This window comes from Echinops telfairi, unplaced genomic scaffold (genome assembly GCF_000313985.2).
Source record: "Echinops telfairi isolate 266 unplaced genomic scaffold, ASM31398v2 ScPeMD7_23;HRSCAF=83, whole genome shotgun sequence".
Classification (NCBI taxonomy): Eukaryota; Metazoa; Chordata; class Mammalia; order Afrosoricida; family Tenrecidae; genus Echinops; species Echinops telfairi.
Genome location: NW_022103920.1, coordinates 27,362,428 through 27,367,813, shown reverse-complemented (window position 1 = coordinate 27,367,813; position 5,386 = coordinate 27,362,428). Strand labels below are relative to the sequence as shown.

The 5,386-nt window shown below is 43.1% G+C and overlaps 1 long non-coding RNA gene across 1 annotated transcript in view; it reads right to left on the bottom strand.

The window, feature by feature from the left end:
• Positions 1-1,629: 1,629 nt before the first annotated feature.
• LOC123521558 overlaps positions 1,630-5,386 on the bottom strand; it is a 134,537-nt gene continuing 130,780 nt past the window's right edge. The window contains exon 3 of the long non-coding RNA XR_006679981.1: positions 1,630-2,363. This is a non-coding gene — a long non-coding RNA (uncharacterized LOC123521558). The remainder of the gene's footprint in view (positions 2,364-5,386) is intronic.

The window sequence follows — 5,386 nt, the reverse complement described above, 5'->3', positions numbered from 1 at the left end:
AGAAAGAAAATCTTTTGAAAATGATGCTGGCAGCATCTGCACAAGTTTACCTGATTAATTGATTAAGAATTGTTATAATATCTGTAAGAGCCCCCAATAAAAAAGATCAGTAATAAAAAGAAAGCGATGTAAGAAAAGAGCACAATAAATAATATGCAGGAATGAGATTTTAAGTCAAAAAGGGCTGATAAAAAAATGAAAATCACAAGTGTCCCTGGGCTTTTCCTAAGTCCTCCAATGGTGTTTGGTGTTGTGACGTTGCAACGGTAAAGCACGCAATTGCGACCCTACCTGCTCCTGTAAAGCCTGTGGGCCAGAAACCCTATGGGGAAGTTCTACTCTGTCACACGGATCACTCAACATTTACGACCCCCAAAGTTAATGCTGACTCATAGAAACCCTACAGGACAGGGTAGAACTGCCTCTGTGAGTTTCCAAGATTGTAACTTTTTAAGAGAATAGAAAACCTGGCCTTTCTCCTACACATTGGCTGGTGGTTTTGAACTGCTGACCTTGCAGCTAGCAGCCCAACGTGTAATCACTACACACCAAGGCTCCTATGAGTTGAAAATCCAGAATGGTACCTAAAGAACAAATGCTTGAAATTCTCAGTGCTGTACTAGATGCTAAGGAGGATGCAAATGCCTTGAAGGCTTATTTCTATCCTGTAAAAATTTATATTTTATTTGGGGAAACAAGTCTGTGATCAATGGAAATAGTTAAACAGTAAAAATCTCAACAGCCACTTAAGGCCACTGTAAAAGAACTGTCACAATATAGCATATTGTTATTTCACAATCATAACTTAAAAATAACCCTGTGGAGTTCCAGTGTTGGCTTAAATTATTTACACTGTAATGCAACTTAAATGGGTACCATAATAAACCAGGTATAAACTATGCATGCACATAGGTCTTGCATAGCTACAAACTCAAAGACATATAAGTAAAATAACCAAAGCAATGTGCTCCCAGGGACTGCCATTGGTTTATGGATACAGTGTTGGTTGTATGCCATGGGTTCTTTTAGGTTGGGCCCACTCCCCACCCTGAATACTGGGTGATGACATGACGCCCCCCAGGAGTGCCACATGAAGACAGAGGGTCCGAGCACTTCTCTCTCTGAGCCTGGGGGGCTGTCGTTTCTGGACGGAAGGCCTTGCTTTCACTGAGCTTTCACTTGCTGCAAAAGCATATTTGCATACGAAGTCTGCCTGTGTTCTTTTCTTATTAATTAACTCATTACAACGGAGGTAGTGATGTTTACAGCCAAATTAATCAAACGCACAAACAAGCAATGAAATTATAAGGTGATCCTCAGATAATTCAGAACATACTTGTAAAATGTTTTATATTATTGCTGAAATGATGTGCTCTTATATACATACACATGTATACAGCCTCACACAAAATATTCATCAATAACGAATGGCACCTAAGAACAGATCTACAAAAACCATGTATGGAATGTGCCTGGCTTCCTCTAACACAGCGGTTCTCAACCCATGGGTCGAGACCCCTTTGGGGGTCGAACAACACTTTCACAGGGGTTGCCCAATTCATAACAGTAGCAAAATTACAGTTGTGAAGTAGCAACGAAAACAATTTTATGGTGGAGGGGGGGGGTCACCACAAAATGGGGAACTGTATTAAAGGGTCGCGGCATTTGGAAGGTTGAGACCACTGCTTAACATAACCAAGGGGAGAAAGAATCACCATCGTGAACATCAGCCACCATTGGCGAATTTTGGGGGTGATGTCAAACATTGCCTCCACCCTTCAAACTGTACCAATTTTAATCCTAGTCATCCCTCCCATGGCATTCTCTACTTCCTTCTTGGGTTAAATGATTCATTGCAATGGCCACACAGCATTTACACACTGTACTCACAGTTAAGGGTTTATGAAGGAAGTGGACAGTTATAATTCAGGATAACAACACTCAGGATGCAGTTCTTCAATTAGGACAATCTCTTCGGAGTCATGCCCATAGGCATGCTTCTCTTCAACTCTGGGCCACAAACTCTTTCAGCTGTGCCAATCAATGCTCACTCTCCAAGAAACCGCAGCCAAAAGTGCTCACCTCTAGCTCCATAGTTGGCAAACCTAACTCCCTCAATTAAATCTTCAAAGGTAACCCACTATGTTAGCAAGCCTCCTATCCCAAAGTACTCAGCTTTCTTGCTCTGTGAGCCAGGAAGCCAGCCCTCTTTTTCAACTGGTTTTGGTACCTCTGCTACTGCCACTTCTCCTCTTCATTGCTCACTGTCGCTCCAGTGTCACAGAACTCCGCCTCTTGTATCATAGAACTCCAGCATGGGATCCCACTCCTGGCTCTTCTTTCTTGATGGCCGTGATATCCCCCTGTGGTAGTTACACAATATGGTGTCAATGTGGGACTTAAAAGGATTAAGAGTAAAGGGGTGGAGCCTAGTTTGTCAATTGGGTCATAGCCAATGAGGCTTCTGCATGGGCATGGTCTTCCCCTAAGTATTCTGGGAATTCCGATATTTCCTCCTTGGAGGCAGGAGACACACTCTCTCTCTGCTTACTTCCTGTGAGACATCCCTGAGGAGAAGCCACATGGACCTACCCTGATGCAGCCCTGGGAACTGGAGAAGCCATGTGGAGACCCCTGCCAGCGCTTAGATGTTTACAATGTCACTGGATCCAAAGACTTTCTACCCATTGGCCTGTGATCATCCTGCATTCAGCGTCATTGCCTGTGTTTTGTGTCTGAAGAGGGCTTTATAGATTGGTATCGGCCATATGGGCTAATATCAAACTTATGGGCTTGGACTGGACTGGGCTGGGATGCTTTCTTAATGTACAATTACCCTTTATAAAAAAAAACTCACTCTTATACACAAATGAATTTCTATGGATTTGTTTCTCTAGTCTACCTGGATGAACACACCCCCTTTCTGCCTCTGGGAAGGTTCATTTTAAGTGTAGTGGGATGCAAAATGGGCCAACCCCCATGTTGGGGTCCATGTACCTTGTTTACATGTTGCTACCCAAAGGTGACATGTGCCTTATTTACATTGTTTGCACACTAACCAATCCCCTCAGTGGGTCACAGGCACCTTCATTTGCATAGGTCTACCCACTCATTTGGCAGGAGTTACAAAGACAAAAAGGGCCATATCAAGTAATTTACCACACTGCAAGGTCTGAGGTTAAGACCCACTGCAGTAAAAATGCAATTGTCAAACTGAATTTTACAAATTGCTGTCTATCGTGTATGTGCTACTGGAGCGCAGAAGAGAAAAGATCATATTGTATTCAGATAATCAGTGAGATCGAGTTCTGGAAGAGATGAGACTCTGGACTCAGATTCCGATTATAGTTTAAGACACATGTAGACTGGAAGAAGTCAGGCATGAAAGGAGAAACACCATGCTTCCACGTACCTTGAAGAGGCACAGTAGAATGTAGGGAACAGGGGCTGCGGAAGAGTGGCAACAGGAATTATTGTTTAATGAGCTTAGAGTTTGGGATAATCTTTTAAAAAAGATTTGGAAATAGTAATGACGGTTATATCACATTGTGAATGTATGGAATGCAAATGAATTATTTACTCAAATATGGTTAATATAGTAATGTATAGTACGTGTATTTTATCACAGTGTAAAGGCATAATAGAAAAAAAATAAATGCAGGCATGGTCTTCGAAGCAGATACATGCATGATAGAAGACAGAGAGCTTGATGGAGATATTAATCTTGAGTCATCGGCTTTGTTACTGTCCTATAGTTAGTTGCCATCAAGTGGAACAGCTCCATAGACCTTAAGATGTGTGACTTTTCAGAAGGGGCAGGCCTGCCTGTCTCCTGAGCAGGTCTGGGTGAGTCTGAGCCGCTAACTCTTGGCCACTAATCTAAGTCAAGCATTTAGCCATTCGGGCCACCGAGCTTGCTTAAGTAGCACACAAAATTTATACTATAGAGCAGGGGTGGCGAACATTTTTTCTGCCAAGGGCCATTTGGATATTTATAACATCATTCTCAGAACACACAGAATTATCAACTTCAAAATTAATTTGCTATATTTTGTCAAAAATTTAACGAATTCACTCCTAATGTTATGGCTGAAACAGCTTCTCTTTGGTGAGGTGTGTGATGTTAGCTGATGTTGATGATAAGGACGACCAAATAAAAGTCATTATGTTTGAACTATGGTGTTGGCAAAGGATTGGAAAGTACCGTAGACGGTCAAAAGAGCCAACACATCTGTCTTGGAAGAAGTATGGCCAGAGTGCTCCTGAGAGGCCAGGATGGCAAGACTTTGTCTTGCAGACTGTGGACGTGTTGTCAGGAGAGACCAGTCCCTGGAGAAGGGCCTCACACTTGGTAAAGTGGAGAGGGAGTGAAAAATAGGAAGGAACTGGACAAGATCCATGGACACAGTGGCTGTACCAATGGGCTCAAACATAACAATTGTGAGGCTCTCGCCAGACCAGGCTGTGTTTTACATAGATAGGATTGCTGTGAGTTCGAACCTACTTAATGGCACTAACAGGAACAATGCCTAGCATTTAGAGCTTTATGGGTCCCATTTAATTGTTGCTGATGTATCATGTTCCTATATTGTACATTCCAAGTTCCAATTACTAAGGGAACTTTACAGCTGTTACTTCTCATTTTGAGTTGTGTCCCATCGGAAGCCGCAGGTCCCTAACACATTGCTTCATCCATGTTACTAAAGGTCAATCCTACTTTTCAGAGGTAGCTCTTCCCTAGGCGTGACTCATTGTATAGCACTATATCAGACACGGTTCCACTCTGATTCGTAAGGCTTTTAGGAGCAAAGCAGGGGAAGGCCTTCCACGAGATGGACGGACACAGTGGCCGCATCGTGGTCTCAGGCAGAGAACAACTGAGGATGGCGCAGAACCGCGCAGCGTTTTGTTCTTTTGCGCACAGGGTCACTACTAGTCGGAGCTGACTCGATGACACTTAAGAACAACAGGAAATTCCTTAAAAGTGGACAGCGTTCTCCTTCTTTATCGTCTGCTCTTAGTCTGGAGCTCTGCGGACACCTAGTAGGCGGGAGGCCCTGGGCCGGCTGTTTGAGAGACTGGCGACACAGTGTCCAGCGTCACAGCAGCAGGCAATGGGATGGTGAATATAAAGAAGGAGAAATATTTGGGGCTGCTATGATATCTCGAAGTCTGTTTGGAACAATGCCCGGAGTAGTGGGCATAAATGCCCCTACTGTGAAACTTTAGAAAGCACGAAGCCTCTCACCCAGATCTGAAAATCTTAGCAGCCAGCGGAAGGGCTGTAAGTAGCTGTTGTTTTTAATATGTATAAATCCAAGTGGACTTTTATTCCTGAATAATGGAGCATATTTACCTTAACGTAGAAATGATTTAAATTACTTGA